Consider the following 26,992-nt stretch of genomic DNA (forward strand, 5'->3'; position numbering starts at 1 on the left):
GAGTTATTTACAAGTTTCTCACCACTTATAAAATGTGTTCAATGTGCTGCCCATTGTGTTGGATTGTCAATGCAACCCTCTTCTCCCACTCTTCACACACTGATAGCAACACCGCAGGAGAAATGCCAGCACAGGCATCCAGTATCCGTAGTTTCAGGTGCTGCACATCTCGTATCTTCACACCATAGACAGTTGCCTTCAGATGACCCCAAAGATAAAAGTCTAAGGGGGTCAGATCGGGAGACATTGGGGGCCATTCAACTGGCCCACGATGACCAATCCACTTTCCAGGAAACTGTTCCTCTAGGAATGCTCGGACCTGGCACCCATAATGTGGTGGTGCACCATGTTGCTGGAAAAACTCAGGGAACGTGCCAGCTTCAGTGCATAAAGAGGGAAACACATCATCATGTAGCAATTTCACATATCCAGTGGCCTTGAGGTTTCCACTGATGAAGAATGGACCCACTATCGTTGTACCCCACATACCACACCAAACCATCACTTTTGTTGTTCCAACAGTCTTGGAGGGATCCATCCAATGTGGGTTAGTGTCAGACCAATAGCGGTGGTTTTGTTTGTTAACTTCACCATTCACATAAAAGTTTGCCTCATCACTGAACAAAATCTTCTGCGTGAACTGAGGGTCCTGTTCCAATTTTTGTTTTGCCCATCCTGCAAATTCTGTGCGCCGATCTGGGTCATCCTTGTTGAGATGCTGCAGTAGCTGGAGTTTGTAAGGGTGCCATTTGTGAGTAGCTAATATCCGCCGAAGGGATGTTCGACTAATGCCACTCTCCAGTGACATGCGGCGAGTGCTACGCTGTGGGCTCTTGCTGAATGAAGCTAGGACAGCCACTGATGTTTCTTCATTAGTGACAGTTTTCTTGCGTCCACATTTTGGCAAATCCAACACTGAATGATGTGTCACATGGCCCTCTTCCTATTGAAGAAACAAAAGTTGTATCCAAGATGGCCGACTTCTAAATGGCCACCATGGTCACCACCCATCTTGAGGAGTTTGCCCCCTCACATATACTAATGTGCCACAAACAGGACTTTAATATCACCAACCATTCCCATGTTATTACGGTGTATCCATATAAATGGCCCACCCTGTATATAGTAATGTCATGTGTGTGTATATATATGTCATTTTAACAGAGCATTATCTTTCTGGCTCACAAAATTTGGAAACATATAAGGCCTGTGCAGTCTTGCCATTCATATTTTCAGAGGCAGTCTTTGGTAACCTAACCCCTGCTTCTTCTTCTTCCTTTTATTCATTTAACAGTTCTTTATAGGTCATTATCTGTACACTTCCTCCTCAAGTCCTCTTCCTTTCATCACACTTTCAGTGCTACAGCCCACGGCAGCAAGGGGAAAAACACCGTATGAAAGCCATCTGCCCCTCCCGTTTGAAATCAAGAGGAGCTCCTATTCATTTGCTTAATTACCTAATTAACAGAAAGCTAATTACTTTGTTGTGTGCACGCGTATGTGTAGAGAGGCTGTTACGTAACTGATAGTGATCCTCAATTAATTTGTAACTACACTCCATCAAGTCGGGGCCTTAATCCGCACGACACATCGCCAGCATGACACCAACAAAACAGGATAATAAATTCCGACACAGGCACATGGCTGCTGGGCTCTGCTGAGCTCATAGATACAGTATTGACATGCAGATCAAGCCCATGAAGGAATAGAAAGCTGGGATTGTGTGTTAGATTAACGCCATAAGACTTTATAGACATTTGGATTTTTATCTTTAATTACACCAGACAATCATGTTTACAACCTTATGTTAATCAAATGAAAAGCTGCAGAAAATACAACTCAGAGTAAAGTGCAACTCCTATAGGAATTTTGTGGTGATCATGTAGTTGCATCACAACGAGAGTGCAGACACATTCAAAAGCCAGATGTGCGTGTTTTGGGTGTCAAAGTTTGAGTCTGACAGTTTAGTATTTGAACTGAAATGCAGTGTAGGCTCACAGGAGGCTCTTCATTTTAGGGCCCACAGTGACTGATCTGTCTGTGAATGCTTATAGGCTACAACAGGTAGCGCACCACAGAGACGTATGCTCGCTTGTGTGAAATCTTATCTTTGGTTTTGGCCATTTGCCTGCATTTAATTGTTTTTATTTCTTCAGTTGTGAACACTTTGGTTTTAGAGGAAGGTCCCGACATTATAGTTAAACACATAAATCCTGCTAGTTTGGATTCAGGAGACACCCTCTCTACTTTTAAGATTAGGCTTAAAGCTTTCCTTTTTGATAAATCATGTAGTTAGTCCTGCTTTCTTCCCCTCATCCCCAACCGTCATGGCAGATGGTTGCCCTTCCCTGAGCCTAGTTCTGCTGTTGTTTTTTTCCTGTTTAAAAGAGATTCTTCCAGTTGCTTGCTCATAGGGGGTCATCTGATTGTTGGGGTTTTCTCTCTATCATTGTAGTGTCTCTGCCTCCGTGATTTGGTTCTATACCAATGAAACTGAATTAAAATGAATTGAAATAAACTGCTCAAAGGACAGCTGTCTTGTGCTCTGGCCTTCAAGGGCTGTAAATTTATACAACACCCACGAGCTACATGCTATAATACATACACTGTAAACAAAGCATTTTTAGAACATCACCTTTTTTCTATAACTTGCACTTGTACACTTTACTGATACAGTTTATTTAAAAAAAACTAAACACAAAACACAAACAAAATTGGGATCTTATTTTACTCTCTTTAACTCTTTTATTTTAAAAATGAAACCTGTTTGTTTTTCTTTTTTAATGTTTAAAGCCTTTACAGACCTAGTTTATGTGAAGCATTTCAAGAGACAACAGGAAGTAGTTGGTAATGCTGTATTTTACTGTTTGTTACTGTCACTATGAAGTAACAGGGACAATGTCAGCTCACTGTGACTTTTGGTGCACTGCTGATGGTGTCAGAGGTAACTGCAGCAGGGCAGAAGATCGCCTGACAGTCTCTCAGTAACATAAGAAATAAGAAATCTGACATTTAGGTGCAGAACTGTAGACAGCAGCCTCCTGCAGGCAACACAGAAATATTATTAGGATCATGACACAGTGAGCAGTATATGTATTACGCTCAGTGACAGACACCAGACTCCAGTTGGTGAATCGCAGGAAAACTTACCAGGCAAAAAACATATATAAAAATCTTTATCATCATTAGTAATGGTATATTAAAGGTTTAAATGCTATATTATTTTAAATACCAGTGCAATGGGATGCTTCAAACTTACAAAGTTTATGCCAAGACTTAAATAACAAAACAAAAAAGCATATATTAATGGATTATGAATATCAGAGAAGCTTGTGGATATGAAATTGTGCATGTTTTGTTAGGGGGATTGATTATATGAAGTCAAATATCAATAACCTCAAAATGCGAGTGTTTGTTCAGTGGAAATATTAGAGTAATTCGTCTCATGACAGTGTGCTACCAGAGGGTGGCGCTCTCTACTAAGAAACAGTCTCTCATCAGAGGTCCATCAGCAGCGCTCAGCTCTGATGCAGCCATGATAAATGCAATGTCCTTTACAGTGAAGTGAGCTGTGCTTCTCCAATATTGATCAAGGCCAAAAAAGAGGAATGAATCAAAGAAATTCAGAGTATTTTCTGAGGGCACATTAATGCTGCCCTCAGCGTTAAGTGTCCAGCGTTAACTGGACACTTAAACCTTCCCAGTCTCTTCTCCAGGGCATTTGAGTTGTGGTTGCATTTGTATAATTGCTTTTGTGTAAGAGTGAGCAAAACTTTTAAACCAGAACAGTTACTCCAAACAGTGAAACAACTTTGCTGAAATGTAGGTGTGCTGACATTCCCTTTAAAACATCCAGAGGAGCTGGCTTACATGTTAGAAAATGATATGCAGCCCATACTGAAAAGAACCTGGACTTTGATTATCTATACTGTCTGTACTGCCCACCACCACCATCAATGCTTAAAATTCCTCAAAGCTGGAGATTAAAACATGTATGATGAGTATGTCAAAGCATTTATCTCTTTTTTATTAAGTGAGGCTTTGGAAGAGTTATGATGAACCATAGATCAGAAAAAATAATAGTAAAATAATAATTTTAAAAAAAGACAGGAGAGTTTTTCTGAAATAATAGAAGTTCATTCAGCCTCAGTTATAATTAGTGAGCTTAGAGATTTTAGCTTTTCTGACAGCCCCCTCTCTCCTGTCACATTTTCAGCTAAAACTAATGCATATCATTACATTTCCCCATAGAAAGGACCTACTAAGTGCTACTAAGTGCTACTGAAATGTACTTGTGACTATGATGTTAGGATCTGCAATGCAATGAACGTTGTTTACCTCAGGTGGATATGACGTCACGGATTTGGAAGATCAAAACAACAACATCCAAATCAGCGATTCTTCCTTTTTTTTCCTCCTTCTTTTCACAGCGTGTTAAAATCTAATAAGAACATTAAGCAAGGAGCTCGTGCCTTTTCCTGCGAGAAAGACTGGCAGGCAGCGAGTGTGAAACTCCACATTTCGCTTTATTTCGACGCCCTCGGTAAGATTATCTTTTAAGTTACTTAGTTAGTTCCCCCCCTCCACCTCCCGGGCGGAGTAATATTCACTGTTTACTGTGTGATTTGTTGTTGCACGCATTCTCGGTACACAAGCTCGCGTGCACGGCTTCGTTATCTCATACTAGCGAATCGGTACCCTCCGCGTGCGCCCTGTTAGCTGCTGTAAAGCGTTTTTTTCCGTTCTGGTAAGTTTCACTACTATTCTAATGTTAACGTTAGCTTTGCTGTTTCGTGTCTAGATACCTGCTGCGGCTGCTGCAGCTGCACTCGGATACTCGCACCGAGTTTGTCTCGGTTTTGTCTTGCTGTTTGCCGAATTGTTACAAATAGCGAAATAAATATACACCTGTATTATTATAACGTAGGGCGATAGGTAGCGCCGTTTTAATGCAGCTGTACCGAGCGGCTTTTACAAGAATATCTTTACGACTCTATATTTACCCTCTGCTTTTTTGTTCTTTTTCTTTTTTGGGAAAAGTTGGGTTTCTAACTTAGTTGAGGCTACTCGTGAGACCCCGGGGGGAAATGCACCTCTCGTCCAAAAAGTATTTTCAAAATGAATGCTACATGTTTATAACGTGCTGCTTAGCAATGGCCGCTAACAGACCGTAATTACTACGCTACATATTAAGGATGCGCTGTAAAAGTTGTTTTTTTTGTTAAACTTTACACGGTGAAGGGGAAGTTTTGAGTGCCGTGATTTCTTTGGAGTGAAACCAGGGATGGAGCTTTTCCCCCACGTGTTAGCTGTGCTCCAAACTCAGAAAGACCGGAGGAAGTCAGAAGTGTAGCAAGCCCTCAACTTTGAAAGTTATCATTACTTTTATTTAGCTGTCCATCAGTTGCGTTATTCAAGCGTGTTCTTTCGGTGTGGCTTCCCTGCTCAGCGGTAAGGCTGTGTACCCAACACAAGTAAAAGCGGATATTCATTTCGTAACGTTTCATTAACACAAAGGAATTACGGAGTTAATTCCTAATTATGGCTGTGGTAACGTAAAATAGCGCTTTGAAAGTGTTAAACGTTATATATTTCAACTTTTATAGTGGTTTGCACAGGATGTGAGACAATGGTTGTGTTGAATAAGATGTGCTGTGGGTTACAGTTGAACATTTTCATAAATGTAAATTGGCTGGAGCTGCGATCACTGTACGGAAAATGGAGATTGTTTTGTTTGTTAATTTAATATTTGCAGATCAAGTTGTTGCAATAGTGTAGTTAAACTTTTTTTTAAACTAATAGACAGTAACATTATTATTTGTGCAAAGGAATGTTGTACAGCACAGTAGCATTTAAGCTCACCTATTGCAAACACGTTAAAACATTTTCTTAAAATTATTTTAAAGTGTATTTTTAAAAGGGGTCTTACAGGCAAATAAGCACTATTTACAAATACAGTGGATAACTAATAAACAAATTATCTGATACACTCAGACTGTATTAATTTTTAATATTAGGCAGAATTAAAATAGTGCCAAAAATTATTATAGTTTTTTTTAATAACTAAAGTAAATAAATATAAATAAATAAAGTCTTGCCCTAATGTTTCATACAGTAAGATTGCAGCTGACAACTAAAATCTGAAATTTTACAAAAGGGAAACTGCAGCTTTAACAACTATTGCTGGCAGTGCTCCCTCCTTCTTGGTCTTTGGATTAGTCATTGTCTGAGGGGAAAAAAACACTTTTTTGTAGGAGAAGTAAAGTAAACAGCCTCCAACAAGCGAACCTTGACAACCCAGATTAAGGAAAACATTGGAGATCAAACAGTGCTGCTGCTGGGCTGTTGTCATGAGCTGCCTGAGAGAGAGCTGCAGACTATTTGAACAGGCACTGGGGTTTGTGTGCTCACTTATGCAGAAATGGACCTTCGCAAATGCTGACCCAGGTTTCCCAAAAAAAAGAAGAAAAAAGGAAAAACTCAGGATGAACTTTCTTTGCAACTTTTCCAGGGCCTGCTGTTTGACACGGCTATTACATACAGACGTTCAACCTTCTGCTGTTTCTGATGGGAACGACCTAAGTGTGTCCCCCACGCCTCCGTCTACAAATGAGAAAGACTGTACTTTCCTGCTCCGTACTGAAACTGAATAAATTGAGTTGGCGAGGGGGATTTTAAAAAAATAGCTTGAAATTTGAGGAAGAGCAGCTGTATGCATTGTAATGACGCAAGATGCTTAACACACCAATCTGTGATTTTGTATAATTTAGAAAGCCCTTGTTACTAGTTTGGCCTCTTCAGGCTTGGGTAAGGCTCTTCTTTGTAGAGAGCCGAGGTTCAACTGGTAAGAAAGTAATCAGTCACTCATGCATTCAGTGCGAGGACTCCCATCCCTGAGTGGAGCGGCCCTCTCTTTCATCTGACGGCTCAGTATTTGTGAACACACATTGAAATACCCTGTGCTGGGTACAGAGGGGCTGTAAACTGACTGTGCACCCGAGCTCGCAGGTGAATGATAAGGAGAGTTATTTTCGGGTCCAGTGTGGGAATAAGGTTCTGCTTTCACTATATTGTTTCCTTCAGATTTATTTGCCTGCTTCACCCCTCATTTGATTGCAGATTACAAGACGCCCTCAAAACCAGTTGCTCGAAACCTTTTTTTTTCTTCCACAAACCAAGACAAGTGACAGATGAATAAAAGGGAATTTTCTGGTAAATGAATTTGTCGTGTGATTTTTGCATGTTTGATTCACACGACACAAAAGGGGGAGAAGAGTACCGGCAATATGAATATGAGTGTAGCATGCTCATTAATGCCGTGTTACATGAATGGATAACAAAGGAAAGCAGAACAATATTTCCAGGGTAAAGGTTAGTGTGTCCCGGCCCCTGTGGCGCGGCCCCTGGCAGACTGTTCTCTGTGACAGCAAAGGCGATTGGTCAGAGAGTGGACAGCTTCAGGTGAGCTCTGCGCAGCTCCTCGGTCTCTATGGAGACTGCCAAAACGCTCAGGATGGCTATTAACTTGGGCAGCCATTAATTACTGTCTTCTACTGTCATCTGTCCTTAATAAAGGCAGGGATGCTGACAAAAAAATGTCATCCGCCTGCATGGGAGGAGAGAGAGCATGCAATTACAATCAATTAACTTGAGTTACAAAATGAATTTACTACTGGTGTTGTGTTTTAGGAATACAGTGCAACATTGGAGCACAGCCTGTTTATTGCTGGGAAATAAATTATGCTTGAGCTGTTTAAATATATAAGAATATTTACTTTATCCTCTATGGTGTTTTTACATTGGATTTCAAAATAAAATGTATTTATTTTAATCACATAAGAGAAAGCAAACAGGAACAAACAATTTAAGAGAAGGGACACTGGTGTTTTTAGGAGTGCAGCGGAACCCATCCACATCTATATATTTTTAGTAAATAATCAAAATATTCCAAATTTAGCTAGTTATAAATAAGTGAATAGACAGTGTTATGAATTGTTGCTGGTAGACTTATACGAATATCCAAACAGTTTAATATGATAATTGTGCTCTTATTCCTACGAGTCCATGTTTTTCTCTCGAGCTACAATGCAGTAGCTTAAAAATCAGAATTTCCTCTGTAATACAACACCACAGAAGGTTTGGGGAAGGATGCAGGTAAGCTACAAACATTTTGGTCCAGACATGAGGGGCTCAGGCATATGCTGCAAGCTGTGCTCAGCTGCCAGGCTGAACCTCAGCACCTGTTTCTATCAGCTGTCCAGTCTGTGTGTGTGTTTATGATGTTGCACGGTTGGGCTGATAATATCATTTTTTAGGGATTTTTCTCCAAAATGTATTGATAATCATTCACACAGATTAACTCACATTTTCGGCTGAATTTAATCAGGCTTTTTTTTGTGTCAATGAACTGTATTTCTGCAACATCCCGGTTTGTTTTGCTCACAGATTCACTCACACATTACTCAGAAGCTGTGACCTGAACATCAGTGTAACATTATGATAGAAATATGTTTATTATTAATATTTGCCAGTGTAATAACAACATAATAGCGTATTTGTTTTATACACTACCTAAAGATGTACCACATATGTGTGTGTTTTGAGTGTATATAGGTTGTTTACTGACCCCCTAGATAATAACGTGCTGTTCTGTTTGTCATTCCAGGACAACATGGACAGGAAGTGAAGCCAGCTCTGAGAATAATCTAAAGCCACTTGTGACAGTTTGTGACATCAGAACTGTAAGTGGTTCTCAACTCTGTTAAAACTTCCATAGTTTATGTAGACACTGACTTATGTTTGAAGCCTCTCTCTGTGTGTGATTTGTCTCGCAGATAAGTATTTTTTCCTTACAGTGTGAAGTGATGTAGACACCAACGTTTGTTGCTTTGCTTGTCACTGCAGAAAAAAAGATAAAACCGTAATCACAGATGAACTAATTTAATGTTTGGATAGAATATCAGGAAAATCCTGACGTCAAAACCTGACTCAACCATCAATGACAGCAATATGATCTAAGTTACTATGCCATATATCAGCAGCAGTGAATCAGGTGCAAGCAGAGAGCTAAAGTAGCATCGAAGAAGCTAACAGGAAAATCTCAGCAGTTTGGGGGGTTTTCACGCTAGTTATGTCAATAGATTTCATGGCTATGTTTGCCAAAATTTGAAGATAACCTGCAAACTGTGGTCAACTGAAAAACTGCAGTGATGCTTTCTTTCTCTTGGTCTCTCTCAGTGTTTTTATGTTTTGTGTTTACTGCACTTGTGGTAACATTAAGTGTTGTTGCCAGCTCTTTTAATATTTTTCACTTCATTCGTATCCTCTCTCCACTCCATGTAAACGTGTGTGTGTGTGTGTGAGGAACAGTAAAATAAAGTGCACTCAGACTGAGTGGAGGAAAGGTGAAACTACACTACTATACATGACCGTAAATAACAGCTGCCTACACTGAAGTGAGATTAAACTAGTGCAAATGAATTCGATGATTAAGATGAATACGATTTCTAAACTTTGTATTTGTTTTTTTCTCTTTAAAGTCGGTAAAATTGATGTATTTATTTGTTACTTTTTATTTTACCAGGTTTGGAAAGCAGTGTCTGAGTCAAGACCAATGTTGTCTTATACAGTCCCACTCTGTTTCTCACAGTGAGGAATGCATCTTATTTACACCTAACCACCAACGGTGTTAAATTAGGACATGGTATAATGGAAAAAAAGGTGATTGGGTGCATCCCTAATGGTTACTGTTGAGATAAAAGGGTCAGCTGTGTTGTAATTCCAGAGCTCATATGATGCAGGGTGTTAAAAAGTCAGCCTGTTTCACTGGTGTAGGAATTGTGATATTTATCTAACGTAGACGTGACTCAATACAATGTGAAAAATCATAATCCAAAAATTGTAATAAAAAAAGGCAAAAAAAAATGTTTTCAATATGTCAGTGGCAACTTGTGTGGTTTAGTATCTTTAAGCTGACTTCACTAGAATCCGTTTTCTAGTTTAGCCATGTGGTTAGATCTGCGATGTAGTTTGTCTGTTCGTGAAGAGTTTGATTCTTGTGTTGCCACGCTGTAATTTTCACTTTTTATCTTTGGTGGCTTTTCATGCTATGGCACAGATTTCTCTGTTCATGCAGAAGAAAAGGAGACTTTACTTGAATCGCACTGTGTAAATCTTAAAACCTATCCAAAGCTGGATCTCTAGCACTTCAAAATAAAAGCTTTCAGGGCTTGCTTGTAGATTAGATCAATACTATGGTATGTGGGAATAAGAGTAGCAAAACTGACATTTATTGATAGGAAAATGTCACAGACTACTATTTAAGCCTCTGTAAGTATAGTAGGGATATGAAAAAATAAAATAATAAAAATATAAAATGAGGTTGCAGGAGAAATTTTTTTAGGGCCTCATCTTTGACTTCTTTGCTGTGTTTTCACTTGCCAGTCCAAGCATAATAAGAAACATAACATGGCAGAGCCTGCTCTTCCATCATCATTGCTGGGTGGAAAGTTGGTGTGCTTTGATCATGTCTTTTGGGCGCATCACTCCGGCTTAGCCTGCTGCTCGCTATGTGATAAGCCATCAGAGTACTCAGATCTGAGCCGGCAGCTCCGTGGGCTTGAGGAGAGACAGGAGAGAGTAATGGAGATGAGGAAAGAGCAGCAATGCAAATTTTGTTGACAGACTGTTGCTGCAGCTGTTCTCCTTGCCTTTGAATTCGACAATGTTACTGTCCCACTTCACTCATCTGTGAAGAAAAGGCCACATTTCATTTTTAAGTCCATTCTCAGTCAACAGCACCATCACAAGCTGTATTTTTTCACCCTGTTTGTAATTAAAAATACCTTTAATTAGAGTCTCATACTAGTTGTAAACACGTGTGATTTAATTATTTCACAAACTGCTATGCTCAGATGTACTGTAAGTGCAGTTAACAGATACAAGTTCACTTTGATGTTGAATGCTACCCCTTTCTCTCTGCTTTCCTCTGTTTCTGCATAAAACATCATTTTGTACCCCCATTATGAAACGGCGCTCCTAATTGACGGGTTGTTGCTTGTTTATTTGATATATATTTACCAGCTGGGAGGTAATTGGGAAGCAGTAATTACCCAAGATGCAGTGCAGCGCTTAAGCAAAGGTGCTACCATGCTGATGAGTCTGGAGCACAGATGAAAGTATGCAGGTTACTATTATCATCCTAGCAAGCTGTTTAAACACTTGACAGCTGAGAGCAGAGATGGCTAATTGGGCCTGTGTCCCTTATACAGCCTCATTGTTTACTATGATGATGTACAGTGTGAGATCAAACACACGATACTTTCATCTTTTTTTGTACAATTGTTAATGGCATACCTTAGGAGATAATAGCGACAATAAAAGGCCAGTGGACGTAAGGGCCTTATGGATCCGTAGTCCATCGGGATGATGTAGCTCTCTCACTGATAATGGCCTTGTTAACTGAGATTCATTACTTCTTCATTCAGAGTCCCCTGGATATTGAGGAAGAGTGTTCTCAAACTATTGTTTTTGCTTCGGTGAAGTCATTCTGATGTGGTTTTGTGAGCTATTCATGGAAAGCGGTGACGGTATCTTCCCTGACTCCTGATGATTCAGTTGACCTGAGACTGGGGCGGCGCGGGTGGTATTTGACTTTTCTTTTGCTACTCAATTCCACTTTCACACCGAGTCTCGCTTTCTCTCTCTGTCAAACACACAGACTTTCTTTCAGTCTCCAGTTCACTCCCTCTGACAGTTCGAAACTCTCACCTTGTTTGTGTGCAGGCTGCTGTTGTTTGGTAGCCCGCTCTCCCAGTAGATCCTCAGATGTTGTTGTTGTTTGCCTGTATTGGTTGGAGTGTGTGACTTGCATTTGCCTGGCCTCCTTGGAGGGAGTTTGTTTTTGTTCTCAGTGTTGTAAACAGGGTGGGGCTCCATTCCCAAACCACTCAGTTGGAGATGGTTATTTTCACAGGAGTTATTTCTTTAATCATTTTGGTCAATAGATTAGCCAGGGCTGGAATTATGTGTTGAAGCAGATAATGTGGATAGCCATTTGCTGCATGTGCTGACTAGATAAACACTGTTGTTTTTGTGATTAAAGTAGTTTTGTTGATATCGCTAACTTTGGTAGTACTGGATGATATTTTTTTATGCATCATTCCTTTTTTTTTTTTGTAAACAAAGCAAAGTTACACAAAGTTACATTTTACCACAGTATAGTGTCTTCAGATGATACTGTCACAAATGAATTTAGACAAATTGAATGAAGTCTACACCCAGTTTTTTAAAATAACGTTAATTGTAATAAAATAATTTACATTTAAATGACTAACATATGAATAGCAAGATAATAATGAAAAATTTAAAAGGAGATTGTGGGAAAACAGTGTATAATTTCCTATTTAATATTTCCATTGTGTGCGACAGTATTTGCCAGTTTCAAGTAGTTACTCGTTTTTTTTAATGTTTTTTTTAAACCAGAAAAAAGATTTACGTTATTTTCAGCTGTTGTTTCATTGAGGGTTTTTTCAATAATATTTTAAATACCAAAAAGCCACAATGAACTCAAGTCCCAGCCACGTCCACAAAGCAATTATTATTAATTTCATTGTAACCAATTGGCGAAACATGTCTGAGTTTGGCGTTTCTTCAAAATGCAAGTTTGCAATTTACACAAAGTTGCTGAATTGCGGCGGGAAACAAAAAACCAGACGTTGACACTCCTACAGCCACAGTTGTTTTGAAATAATTTTAGTCTCATATTTGACTTGTTCTAGACTCCCAGTCTGTATAATATTTCCGGGTTTGTGTTTATCAGGTGTAAAGTTGAGATCCACAGAGATCCTTGTCAGGTATGATACATTTGTGGCTTTCACAGAGCGGCTCAGCATCAGAGGTTGCAAACGTGTGTAAAGTCCCTTTTCGATGGGAGGCGGCAACCGCAGTGGCTGTCGGTTATCCTGCAAAAAGTAATCAAATGGCAGCAAACAAAGCAGTGCACTAACAACCTGTAATAGCGTTACACACGGCAAGTGGCACAGTAAAATGGAACGGAGGTGAACTTGGTCAAATCTGTACCCTGAAATCTGAATGCAGTGCTTTGTCACCCTGCAGTGTCAATACTGCACAGTTACTATCAGAGTTGTTAATCCTGAGACGAATGCTACAGTACTGTTATATCATCATGTAAGTCTAAACATTTCGTTGATTTGTTTAGTATGTGGGGGTGACACTAATAGCGTTTCATGAAATTGGTGTCATGAAATTAGCTGTTGATCTATTCATATGCTTGTTTTATTTCCAGTTTGTTCAGGTATATAATTTATGGAACAGAGCTCTCTTAATAAAATTAAACAAAATATAGTATTGTAGTTTAAATAATGTACTTTTATTGTATCTTCAGTGCTGTCTGAATCGTGTAGAAGGTGCTGTAGCAGCATTTCAACGGCAGTATTTCTCTGTTTCCTAAGACCAGTCGGCTTTCTCTCTTGACAGTAAGCGTGCACGTGCACATTGTGCTCAGGTGACATAACAGCACGCTAGAACAACAGGCACATAGCTTATTTGTAAAACGTGACCTGTGAACAAAATGAGTGTTTACGGTGGCAAGAAAAAGACAGCAGCAAAAAGTAGTTGTAAAAAAAAGGCAGACCTTAGCGATCAGCTTCTGTACAAGATTTACATAAGCTCTTAAATATCTCTCATAAATGTGCAATTGCAGTTGATGTGAATGGGGACTTGGGTAATGCAGCTGGTCTAAAAAAAGATGGAGACAGAACAAGAGAATGAGTGGGTGAGTCACAGAGAGAAACTAAACTAGAACTGAAACCTATTTGTTGCTTATTTTGTTCCAGGTAGTAGAGTTAAAAGCATGAGAAAAAGTCTAATTGTGTACTTAAGGAGTGATGTGAACAGCACGTCACTTTCAGGTCGCAGTCTCTGCAAAAAGTGACGCTGGGAACGCCAAAGGCTGACTTTGTGTTTATAGTGACTTATGTACCGGTCAAGCTTACAACACATTGAAACAGTGTGCATAAAAAAAGCAACCAAATTCTTTTCCCATGCCAGGTTTCCTACCAGACAAACAAACAAAAACAAAACACACACACACGTATGTATTATTCATTTCACTGTATATACCTTTAATACTTTTGATAGAATCACTGAACGTATTTGGATAATTTCCTTAACTTTGGACTCGAGGCTGTAAATGACTGAATTTTGGAATTCAGAAATCAAAAGTCGAGGCCTCTCGAAACTAATGCCTCGTCATAACTCAAGAAGTCATATGCTGAGAATTTCACACAGAGTTTTTAACTTGAATTGATGTCCTTTCAACTTCCCGTTCTGCAAAAACACTTTCTGGCAACTTTTTTTTCAACAGGAATAGAAGGGGGAATTGTAACCATAATTCACATCTGTTGTGCTACTAAAACCACCTACACAAGGTGGGCTTGTGATTGGTTTTGTTTCTCTATTTATTTGTTTTTCTATTTTTAGCGTGATTACTCAAAAGGCTATGGATTAGAGCTGGGCGATAGAACGATAACGATATGTATCGCGATATAACTTTTACTCGATAGAGAAATTAAGCTATCGCGATAGACCTCGCCGCTCTTGTCCTCAAAAAAAAAAAAAAAAAAAAAGGTCAGCCAATCCAAATTAAGTAGCGCAGAGCCGAACCAATCACAGCCGCAGCGTCACGTCGCGTGACTTGTAACGTACAGCACAAGTGCCAAGCCGCACGTGTGTTTGTTTGGGAAGCAGCCAGCGGGTAATGGAGGAAATGAGTGTGCCGACTAGAAAAATCAACCGAGCGTGACCGAAGAGAAAACAGATGATGGTTCCAACACCGGAGAGATTGTCGAACGGAAGAGCCATAGAAGTTCCGTAGTGTGAAGGTATTTCGGCTATTTCAAGTCTGACAAAAAACAGAGTAGCGTGCACTGTAAATTGTGCCGAAAGCAAGTCTGGAAATACAATGAACTGGTGCATGCGTCACACTGTGCGCCACGTTATTGTTTCGGTGAAATGAATTTCTACAATACTGTTAATTCTACTCTCTGCAGTGTTTAAATGCTTACATATACACACAGTTACTGTCCGTCCACACATACGACTCGGTTCTGCTTCTATGCCCCAGCTTTGTTTACTTTTTCCCACCGAGGCTTCTAGACTTCTGATTGGCCAATATTTCTGCACGGTTAGGAATCTAGCGCCACCTGCTGCTTTGGCATGTTCATAGCAGCGTTTTCCTTGATTTCTCTCTTTATGTGCGGACGGGATTATTTTTTAAAACGAAAACGGAAAATCTCCGTTTTCAAAAATACCCGTGTACGTGTGGACGTAGCCTCAGTCTCTGACTGGAAGCGCTAATTCGTCATTCGGCTTTTGTCAGACTAAAGTAACTGTTAAAACTGTTTGAAAAGCTAAGCTATACAACAAGGAGAGATTGAGAATTTCCTTTTAGTTCTCAGTTTATTTGATATTGACAAAAGTTAGTCAGTTTTGTCTGTTCTTCTGTAACACAAACTAAGATTTATTTTTAGAATTAATATTTTGTTTTTAAGTGGAATTGACAATTTAGTCTGTTTCGTTTGTTCTATTTTGAAACTTAAACGCTTTAGCGGCTGCCTTTTGTGTAGTTTGCAATATTTGCCTTTATTTATCTGAAAAAGTCTCATGTTCCTTAAGTACATCTACCCTGTTGAACTTATTATGGGAAATAAATATTTAAATAAAAACAAGCTGCTGATTATTTCACATTTTACTTGTGAGCAACGGCACATTTAAATCTTACAAATATAGTTATTTGGCTTATATCGTGATAGATATCGTTATCGCCTGAAATGAAAAAAACATATCGTGATATGAAAAAATCTCATATCGCCCAGCTCTACTATGGATGGATGTGAGCTTAACCTGACTGTAGCAGTGATTCTGTTTTGCATCCGTATCTGTACTCTTGATCATTTCATTTCATACTTTTTGAAACACTCGTCAAATCGAAATTAGAAAAGTAGGTGAAAATCATCTACATGTACTCTAGAAAATATTATAAAGGAATTCTAGATATTCTTTTGGGTCCAGGGTCTCACACAAGTCGTGCTTTTCTACAGTGTGTGAAAACTGACTAAAAGTCCAGACATTGTGAAATGTAAGACTAATAAGAGCGATACTGGCAAAAGACATCAAAGTACATTCAGTGTCATGCTCCATGGTTGCTTTCCCTCTAGCTCACGGCTGGTACAATTTACATTTTATAGTTTACAGCCTTTTGTCTAAAAATTTCTGCACCTGTTGTAAATGCTATAAATGTAACTTAAGCAATTAGCTGTTTTGAGTTATTGGATATTTTTCTGAAAGCCTTTTCATGTTGTGCATAAGGGGTGCATGATGTACAAGGTTTTAATGTGTTGACCGATCAATTTCTCACACTGAAAACAACTCATAGTGAGAAATGAGTAAATCAATCTTTTCATATCCTGCTACAGAGAGGAGCCGGGCCAGGCTTTTGAGTGCATTTCTGTGTACTTTATATGCAATTGTATGCCGAGATTGAAGGGCTAATTCAAAGAATTTTAATCACTCTGACAAACCCTCTTGCAGTGTCATCTTTTTTGCAAATGCCCTATAAAATGAATAGATGAGCAGTCTCTTTTTAGAGCATAATGGCTGCATTAGAATATGAGATGGATAGTAGATGAAAATTCTGAATCCTACATCTACGCTTTCTCTTTCACTCAGTCACTCTGATCTCTTTTATCAATAGTGATCCTGTTTAAAAGACCTTCCAGGGCACAGTGAAGTGTTTAGTTCAACCTCACATAGACAGAGCAATGGAAAAAGCAGAGGTGAGAACAATTTGAGCAATAAATTTTAGAATCACTGATGCAGGATTGACTGTTTCAGTACAGGATTAGCTAATGCATGATTTCATGCTCTAGAAGCAATAATAGATTTGTTTTGTTTTTGCCTTCAAATCCCTCCACCTTCATTGATTGCAACGCCACACCCTCCTACCAGTGACCATCATAGTGACAGCTTTTTTTCCACCAAGTGAGATCATGCCATTGGAGACTGTGAGTTGTTCTCATCAGGGTCAACCACATAATGCCAGTCAATATGTAAACAATGGTGGAGACAGTTTCTCATAGTCTAACTGACATTTTCTTGGCTGATGATTCATCTGAAGATGTCATCTCACAAAGTGTTTTCAGGGTGCTCTGTACTTAGAGAATGAATATTTCACTCCGTGATCTCTGTTCACCGCATTCACTGCCATATGCAGCGTATGTTAGTATCACAGGCTGTTCACGGCAATTGACTTCTTGTCTGGACTCTGGTCCACTGTATTCCTGACATCAGAACAGAAGTTCTTGTCTAAACAAACTATTATTGCTGACAGAATGGACCTATTTATTTTTATTTTTCATTTTTACTGTAAACTTTCCAGTCCCTAAAACACAAGCAAAACCCCTGAAGAAATGGAGTGAACATCAGAAGTGGCTCTGATCATGTCCAAACAAACCCTGAATCTCTAAAGATAACAGATAAAACGTTGTTTAATTTGTTCTCCACTGCTTTTTAAATACGATATTTCCTTCTCTAATTGGTGATATGCACAGATTTGAGCATTTAATTGCAATAGATGCACTATTTTCCTGTGACAGCCTACAGTAAAAAGAGTGAAAACACCCGTAAAATGAGTTTCAAAGCACTCCTGCAGCATCATCTAAAATGTTTATTCATACTGAATAGATATCAGCATGTGTCGTTGAATGTGTCAGCTGACAAATGATGAGAAACTTTAGTTTAGAGCTGCCAGAAATAAATATATTTCTATTTGATTTTTTTAAACACACAAATAAAACCACAAGGGTAAATGAGTATTCACCTCAAATTATTCAGTACAGGATGTTTTGGTTTGTGATGACACTTCCATTCGGTTTGCCCTGTGATTGATGTCAGAAGTCTTTCAAAACAATAATGTAGAATGCACCACCAGAATCCACCTGAACATTTTTGCAGTTAGCAAGTTGTTTTTGATCAGATGACAGATGGATGATTTTTATCAGATGGTGGCTACGTGCTACTATTGAGAGAACGATTAACAGGCGTTGTATTATTTACTAAACATTTTCGTTATCAGTATTGGGAAATAAGAAAACATATGCAGTGCTAATTCACTTACAGCCACCGAGTTGTTGTTGTTGTTGTTGCTTCACCGGTAAACGTTTTAATATGCTAATGATGTTGTGTTGAGGACACCTCCACATAAGGAGTAAACATAGGCGCCTTGTATTTTATCCTCCTTTTGTTTGTTTTTTTGCTTCTTTAGATGGTGTCAGCTAAAGGCATGTTTCTGATATAAAGAGCCCTGTTACTGAAGTTACAGGAGGCAAAGGAGTTTCCTTGCTTTCATGTTGTGAGAGTGAAACCACAGATATTTTTCTGCTTTCTCCACTCGTGCTAATGTAAATGATTTGCATGGAGTTTGTCCCTGCTGATTAAGGCTGTTTGGACTGTTCTTCTTTGGAACCATGCCAATTGAATTTTCTGCCTTCTAACATGCTTGGAGAGTGGGGAATATGGTTCTCATTGGGGCCTGAGGCTTGATCTCCTTCTAGCCTCCCCCAGTCCTTTCACATCACTCTGACAATTAGTAAGCTCGACCATTCCCAAATGACACACGTAATTAAAGAGTTGGCATTATAATTACAATATGCTTATTGTCTGTTTATGGGTTCTGTGAAGTGCATAATGCACTTGGAGATTTCTTTGGTGTAAATGGATTTAGGGCTCTTAATATACTTGGTGGCAAATGTGATTTCATGTGGTTAACATCTTGAAAAACCTCCTTTATCAGCCCGCTGACAGTTGCTCGGTTTGTCACGCATAAAACACAGTTTTGGCTGAAAGAAAAAGGTGGCACCAGAAAAAAAAAAAAAAATTTAGTCATGGGCTTTTAACAGGTACAACAGTAAATGCATGTTAAGTAAATGATGCAATTTATTTCCTTTTTCTCATTGCCAGATTGGCTGCCACGGGACCTCTGCCAGCTTTAAATAAGTGGTACACAGATGGTATTCACATGGTGCCCACTTGGTTACAAAACGGTCCCAGGGAATAAAGCCCTGCCACAACAACCATTAGGTCAGCTGGTGAGCCTGTTGCTTTTGCACTTTGTGTGTACAAATGGGTTAATGTTGTGTCATTGGGCCGAATTCTTTGGTTAGCACGGCTCGTTCTCTGGGCTCCAAAGTGAATTGAAGATGCACTGGTGAAGGCTGGGATAGAGAAGTAGGAGAGAGATCCTCTCCTCTCCTCTCCTCTCCTCTCACTCTGCAGCTGTGCGGGTCTCCAGGCTCGCTGGCTTTTTGGAGAAGTGGTGAACTGTGTCATCTCCAGTCACTAACAACTAACAGCTGCAGCGCCAGCCGCTGCTGCAGATCGAGGGACAATGTGGAACCGATTTTCTAACATAGAGAAATAAATAAACAAACCCTGTGGAAAAAAAGAAACAATACCACAAACAACACACAGCTTATGCAAATGCGGGGAAATGTGTTCGGGAATCGATAAGCCCTATTTGTGTGCAAAGAGACTATAGGACAAGAGTGACCATTTTACCAGAGATCCACATAACCTGTGTGTGCTATTTTATTTGCAAGTGATACCTCAGAATATGTGTTTTTTTCTCCGTTACAGTATATGTCAAAGCTGCACATTATTAGTGTATTTGCTAGTGCGTGTACTCGTAACATACCAGATGTTTGAACTAAAGTTGAAGCAAAGTTTTAGTCACTTGTGGTGAGAAAGGAGTCAAACTTTTAGTGGGCTAAAGGTTGAATATCATAACAAACTGCACACTCACATAGTTAATTAGAGATATTTTTCAGGAAATAGTAAATCTATGTCAGCATCTTAAGCCCTTTTACTTTTGGTCTCATTTGCTGCTCTTATAAATTTGGGCATTCTGAGTGTGGCAAGAAAAATGAAAACTTAACATTGTTTAGCTTTTAATCCCAGTCACCTTGTAATTGTTTCTTTGTCATAAGCAGCTATTAGTATTGCTAGAAAATGGTAATGCTTTGAGAGACTCATCTCTTCCAGAGAATGGCTCTCTATCACACTCTCACATTCTTTTAAAAGGGAAAAGGAAGATGAATTTTGTCCATAAAGGCTGTATCACAAGGGCTTTTTATCCTAAATGGCTCTGGGGATTGTTATCTGTGGGAAGTGTGTCCTGCCTCCGTCGTGTTCAATCAAGTGTCCACTTAGCTGTGACTGGGAGTAATTGTTCCCAAGTGGGCCACACACTGACCTGTTAATGTCTGTGTTGACCCTGTAACCTTGTCAGCACGTCTTAGGGAGGAGTTTAAATCATGTGGATCTCCTCGGTGTCTTTACGCTACCGGGTCAAGTGGGCGTTGGTCCTGAAACACCACTCTCTTGTAATGGTCCCCGGTAGCATGGGTCAGCTAGGGGTGTTCCCAAAGATCGCCTCTTATTAAATGAGGTGCTGGGAGTGCTGTGACTTAATGGGTCAGGCCATTGATCCGATTCACCGCCAGTGTCCCAGTCTCTGCTCTGCGGCCCAGTCGGTGACTTGACTCTAGCTGATTTTAAGTTACACTAAACCAGAGAGCCATCTCACTTTGAATGTATCTTACTGAACCCTTCCCTTGAATTTCAGACTTTACACAGTACACATTCAAGGCAGCAGTGATGTTCACACATGGGCCTCTGCCCAGTCGGAAGATTTAAATAGTCCTGGGTGACAGAGCAAGCTTGAGTGTACGTCTAGAGGAGGATGAAATATAACTTTTAGTTGTTTACTCATAAAGTTGCTTACTCAGTTACATTCATAGAAAGCTATTTCTGATATTTTTGTATGATATATGGATGCACTGATATATAGTCTGATTATGAATTTAGGTCAGTTTTGGCACTGCCGACTAGTATTAGCATATAGATAAATAACCAGAAATTACTAGGATATTGTGGTCGAGTAGTATGTTATTTCTCGAAAAGGAGATGTCCTTGTTTACCAGGAACAAAGAGATAACTAAATAGATACAAAATAAAAAGACTGGAAAATATCATTATTAGCTATTGGCCAAATAGTTTTTTAAACATCAAATCATAAGAGCGCTTGAGAGCTCATGAAATCCCAGTCTATTTGTGATACAGCGCGTAAATCCCATCATATTTGGATCTTCTCATGAAGTCTGAGTGCTGTACTTTTGATGTGGCAAACTTGGCAGCAATCCTTGGCCGAAGTCACAGACTGCCCTCTGTCGTCAAACTTGAAGTTAGGGGACCGTCTGAAAGCAAGTGCTTCAATTGAAGGGCATGGGGACACAATAGAGGAGCCATCAATCCATGAGGGGGGCTGTCTGTTGGGATCAACATTTTTTTGTGAGTAATGACAGGCATGCAACAGAGTAATCAGAAGGGTCTTATCTTGGGCCAATGGTAGGCCCAGGAATGTGGACGGCCTGTGGAAACAGCAGTCGCACTAATGGGGTTAGTTGAATTCCATACTGGTGAATTATGAGGAGCTGGGACGTTTGGGCTGTGGTTTGTTGTGTCTGGTTGGAAAGCTACACCGCTCCACACACAGAGTTATAGATTTGGTTTTTAACACACTTTCTCATAGAGCAGGCCAATTAACTGGGAGCTGCACTGCTTTGCTGTGTTGCTAGAGACACAGCCACATTAAACAGCAAACATGTACACACATATATCATGGGCCAACAAGCCACACATGCAGCCGTGACTCCTGTGACAGGGACAAAACCAGATGTAATCTGTTATGCAGCCTCATTTGCATGATCTGAGTTGTATATGGAAGTCATTAGCCTCTTTCCACTTGTTTATCTGGCTACAGATGAATGCTTTTGAGCTAAACAGGTTTTTAAATAAACTACATGCGTGTCGTGTTACAAGCTATTTTGGAATGTACAAGTGCTGTGACATTTATGTCAAAGACTATACAGTAATATAAAATATGTTACTCATGTTTCTGTTTTACACTCATCAAACCACTCAGAGTTGTGGCATTTTTCTTGTCATATCACGACGGTGATTAACGCCTATTACACAACCTTAATTATCCTTTTGTGTCACCTTGCTTATTTTGTTGTGCGATTTGGTCATGTTCTTTGCTGTTTTTCTTTTTTACATTTACATATTATAAAGTACACGTTGTATAAAATCAATTCAGCGTATTGTTATGTTGATATTGCAAATACTCAAAGGGAATATTGTAACATCTTTACTGGTTTAGGGTGAGACATAAACCACAGATACAAACACTTTTGATATTTTTCATTGTGTACCTGTCATAGTTTCTTATGTGCATGTTCTGATATGAAAGGAAGATAACTTGGTATGCATATAGGCCAAGAGATGCCAACAGGAATCAGTGTGTCATAACTTAACAAATACCTGTGGCTGAAGACCATCACGTTTACTTTTGACATTCCTTATGTCATTTCTGTACGCGTGGGCTTCGCGGACCGGGGTAGGGGCTTTCCCCACCTTTCACTTCCTGTTTGTAATCTTTGTATCTTTCCCCTTCCTTTTCTCTCTCTCTCTCTCTGTTTGTGTCCTCTGTGTGAAACCCCCGTGGTCCTGCCTTCAAGACCGTAAGCTGAAGTCTGATTGGAGGAATGGCGTGCCAGTCGACCCTGCACCAGTGATCAGGGTATGTGTCAGTCCTCCCACTATAACTCTTCTCTTACTGCATACAGTAATGTGCCTGCTGTTTGTCTGTGAAGTGTCTTCAAAGCACTGTAAGATGTGACTTTTCGGCTTACGTGTTTCAAGCCATAATTTGTTTGAAACACATCCCAACAGAATATCGTCAGTTTTTTAGCAGTTTCACTGTTAGGCTTCACTGGCTACTAAGCACAGATGTGAATAATAGAGACACAAATAGTCCCGGAGAGAGTTTACTGTTTTGGGGAAAATATCTAATTTTAGTGACCATTATTGCAATTATTTTAAATAAATAAACTTCAGCTCTGCATCTGTGAGGACTGGTCCCAGGCTTCTAAACTGCTGCCCCACTTGTCCAGATTTTGCCAGCAGTTTAAAAAAGGCTGCTCTTGTAAGTGGCTGTTTTCCCAGATGGAGAATCAGGACAGTCAATCAGGGGTACTTCACTACCCCCTATTCCTGGAGGTCCCAATTCAGACCTTTTAAATGGAAACTCTTAAAACAATGATATGATATTGTTCGATTCAAGTATGAAGGATAATAATACAAAAGTTTAACCATGATTTGGGTAACATTTTGAGGGTGAAGTTGTAATTCTAGCTGTTCTGGCCATTACAACCATTTAAAATGTCCTTATATTATCTTCTTGAAACAGTGAGGTGATTAACTGAATAATAATAGTTGACACCTGATTTTTGGATGAATTCAGAAAGAGTATAAAAGCATAAAAATTCACAGCTTCCTAAATATTTGCTGGTTTTCAGAGTCTTCTGTGAAAGTAGCTTAAATCTTTGTATCTTTGGGTTTTGGATTGCTGGTCAGACAAAACATGACACGTCCTTGAGCATCAGAACTTGATAATGGGAATTGTTTGCATTTTGTTAGAGATAATAAAATTAGCTGTTTCTCTGCTAGTCTGAAAGAATAACACAAATGACTGCTTTAATATATTAAAAAAAAAGCCTTTTCTTCTTCCAGAAAAATCCATACTTTTTGTTTTCGTGAATGTTATGTCCAGAAGTTTTTAGTGCCCCATTATAACAACAGTCTAAAATCAATAAATTGTTTAATATCTGTTAATGCAGCACGTCACGCGCCGTTTAAACGTTGCACCATCTGCTGCTTTCTGTTTGTGACTCTCCTTTGTTTTTTAATATCTTTGGTGTGAAGTAGTCTTTCCATCCCTCTTCTCACCTCTGTCTGCCCCGGGAGCCCTGATTGGCTGAACACTTTCTGCACTATAGTCTGGCTGCTTGCCAGCCATACTGCCAGTGGCTGCCGTGCCCCCTGATCAGAAGAGAATGTGACATTTGTGCAGAGGTAATGGAATCTGCGTGCAATTAAATCTCTGACTGTGAAGAGGAGTCTATCTCCTCCTGCTCCCCCCATCTCCTGCCATTCCCAGCAGCAGGGGGGGTCAGGCACGATGATGAAACCATCCCAGCAGGCCCCTTCGCTGCACTCTGTTTCCCAATCTCCATGTCAGGTTGTATTTTTTAACTTTGCCGCACTAGACCTGCCTCTATCTGGCAATTAATTGCAGAAAATGTCAGTTAGGAATCTCTCCAAATATTGTATAAAAATTAATATTCAATTAGAAAGATTACGTTACACGGCGGTAACATTACCAGCGTTGTGGTGAATACTGCTGCAGGTGACAGTTGTTATTTAGTCGTGAGCGTTGTTGGGTAGTTAAGCATGGTTGGATGTGTTCTTTTCTTAGACGACTGGCACAGAGCGAGAAAGAGAGGCAGAGGGCAGATTCATGCATGGATGAGAAAAGGGTCATATCTCTCTGCTCCTCTTTCTCTACTGGCCTGCCACTACACTTAACGCCTCATTTGTGGGCTTTGTGGCCAATGGCTTGAGTCTGCTATCCGTTGCCATAAAAGGCAGTTTTTTCCTCTCTGCTGATGGGGCACTTGCTTGTGGGTTAATACCAGACCCCCACTACAGGCAGACTCATATCTAATGGATAATGGATATGCATATCCCCATCAGGACTGCTCATAAACATAAAACTCGCTGCTGCCATTGTATTGGTGGAGCTAGCTGAGAAGAACAGAGCAGCACCATGTGAGCATTTCCCTTGAACTTGTTTAGGAGTAGTTCATATCTGTGTTCCTTGTCCTCACAGGGTGGACCGAGATGCAGGATATCCAGGTCAAGGTTTGGCTAAATCCTCCCTTGTTGTTCACACCCTGTGTAGGTCTGTCCTAAAGGCACAATCTAAGGCTATACCTCCCTGCAGATCGGCCACTCGATCAACTACATAATGTGATTATTGAAATGGGAATTCATCTTCCTGTTCCTTCGAACAATGAAAGATTACAGTTTATTTTTTCACGTTCTGCTGCTGAGTGTCAGAGCCCAGCTTTAATGTGACTGGTTTCCTGTCACAGTTGACTCTTCTTTTCACGTTCAGCTTTCTCTGGTAATGTATTTTGTCATGATGAATTATTAATATCAGCGCTGGTTGAAGGGAGTGTTGTCTCAGAAAATATGAGAGTCACTCTGTTTCTTTGTATTCCTGCAACCAAGGGTTAATTTACACCAACAATCAAATGAACCTTCCCGTTTCCTTGCTGCCGTATGGATCGTGCTGAAAAGCTGCTGGTCTTAACTTTATTCGCTAACATCCTGCTAAACATCAGAGAGAGCCATTCCTGTTTTCCTCTGTTACAGATGGCTTTGGTGTGTTTTGCGATAAAGAGAAAAAGGCTTTGCTCGGAGAAGGAGACAGAAGAGGCTTACGCCATTAGTGTCATTCGAATGGTGAATTAGATCAGACTGACAGATAGATGCGGAAAATTGTTTTAATTGTATAATTATCTCTGGTTAGCCACTTATGCGGAAAAGTGCTGTGATGTGGGTGAAGGCCAGGGAAGAGCACATTTTGGCCTTTATGTGCTTATTTTGTCTTTGCACAGCAAATGAACAACAATTGGGGGTCCTAAGGATAAAACATAAACACACCCAAACGCACAGACACTCACACTCCCCCTGGGCAGGTTGAGACGTGTTCATTGAAATGCTGCCCTTTAAAGTAATGTGTCTGGCCAGTGAGCCTTCTCCTCAGGCAAAGAGGAAGGCGCCTATAACTGTCTGCTGAAGATGGCACAGCTTAGCACAAGTGTAACAGCTATGCACAACATTCGGAGGAGAAGGAGAGGCTGAATATATTTGTGGCATGCCTAACCGCATTCAGCTGATTTCTGATCGGATGCAAAATAGTAGACTACGCGCAGATGGCAGTAAATATGTGGCTTAATAACTGCCGCCTGCTTTGTGCATTTTTTTCTTTTGTAAAACATTCCCATGAAAGAGTTTGCATGAAGCTCCTATCTTCAACTGCCAATTTGGTTGGAAAATATTGCTGTTTTAAACAGTGACGACTTACTGTTGCAACATGTGCTGCTGCGTAGCGTCCGATTTATTAACGTAGTCCTAATTTGTTAATTCTTTTTCACTTAGATCATTATTTTAATAGTTTTGGACAGAAGCAATCTACCATTCCATCCTTTGGGCAAACATTGTCATTACTGTTGAAGTGTCAGCTGCTTTTACTGAATACTGCTGCTGTTTTAAAGCTTCTGTAGAGGTCTTGGGTTCAGATTTAAAGAAAATGTCCTGATCTTAATTCCAGCAGACTTTATCATTGAAAGAATTTGATGCAGTTTTCTAAAATACCTAATGCTCTGTTTGGTGTCCTCTAAATGTACAATTTTTATTACATTTTCATAGAGATAAAAGCATCCTGGCTGTAGCATATAGTCTTATTTTGACAGATCAGTTTCTGAGTGATTTTTTTTCTAGCCCGGTGGGCAAAGCTAAGCCCAGGCCAAACACTGATGCGCTGCAGTCAGCAGCTGCATGCCATTTTCAGCTCAGCTCATTCAAGTGTAATAAAACAATGCAAGAAGTGCTGGAGGATTGCGGCCCTGGATGCTCTCGCTCTTGAAATAGGACCACCTTTCGGGCAACCGTATAAACAGTAAGGGGAGCTGCTATCCTGTGAGTTTCTGTCGTTCATTTAATTCATCGGGCGTTCCTGTTCCTGCTGTGTCCCCGATCAGAAATATTTGATTATGTAACAGGCCTGGTGGTTTGTAATCGTATCAAGAAAGACCTTCAATAGTTAATCAAAAAATGAATGTTTGCACACTGCACCAGTCTCGAAATCCACAGCGATTCATGGACTGCGAGCTTGTCATGTCTCAGTTGTTACCTTCGTCATGCTCCGTTGTTCAGCTGCATCTCC

At 39.9% G+C, this 26,992-nt stretch overlaps 1 protein-coding gene across 1 annotated transcript in view; it reads left to right on the forward strand.

The window, feature by feature from the left end:
- The first annotated feature begins 4,654 nt into the window (after nucleotides 1-4,654).
- Nucleotides 4,655-26,992, forward strand: part of foxp1b (forkhead box P1b) — a 151,925-nt gene continuing 129,587 nt past the window's right edge. Inside the window, exons 1-3 of the mRNA XM_085353010.1 lie at nucleotides 4,655-4,747; nucleotides 8,666-8,741; nucleotides 22,656-22,717. The gene's annotated coding sequence lies outside the window, so the exon portion shown is untranslated. The remainder of the gene's footprint in view (nucleotides 4,748-8,665; nucleotides 8,742-22,655; nucleotides 22,718-26,992) is intronic.

Source organism: Diplotaxodon limnothrissa, linkage group LG5 (genome assembly GCF_057381915.1).
Source record: "Diplotaxodon limnothrissa isolate DT_005_m linkage group LG5, D_limnothrissa_male_GT1.1, whole genome shotgun sequence".
In the NCBI taxonomy this organism is placed as follows: Eukaryota; Metazoa; Chordata; class Actinopteri; order Cichliformes; family Cichlidae; genus Diplotaxodon; species Diplotaxodon limnothrissa.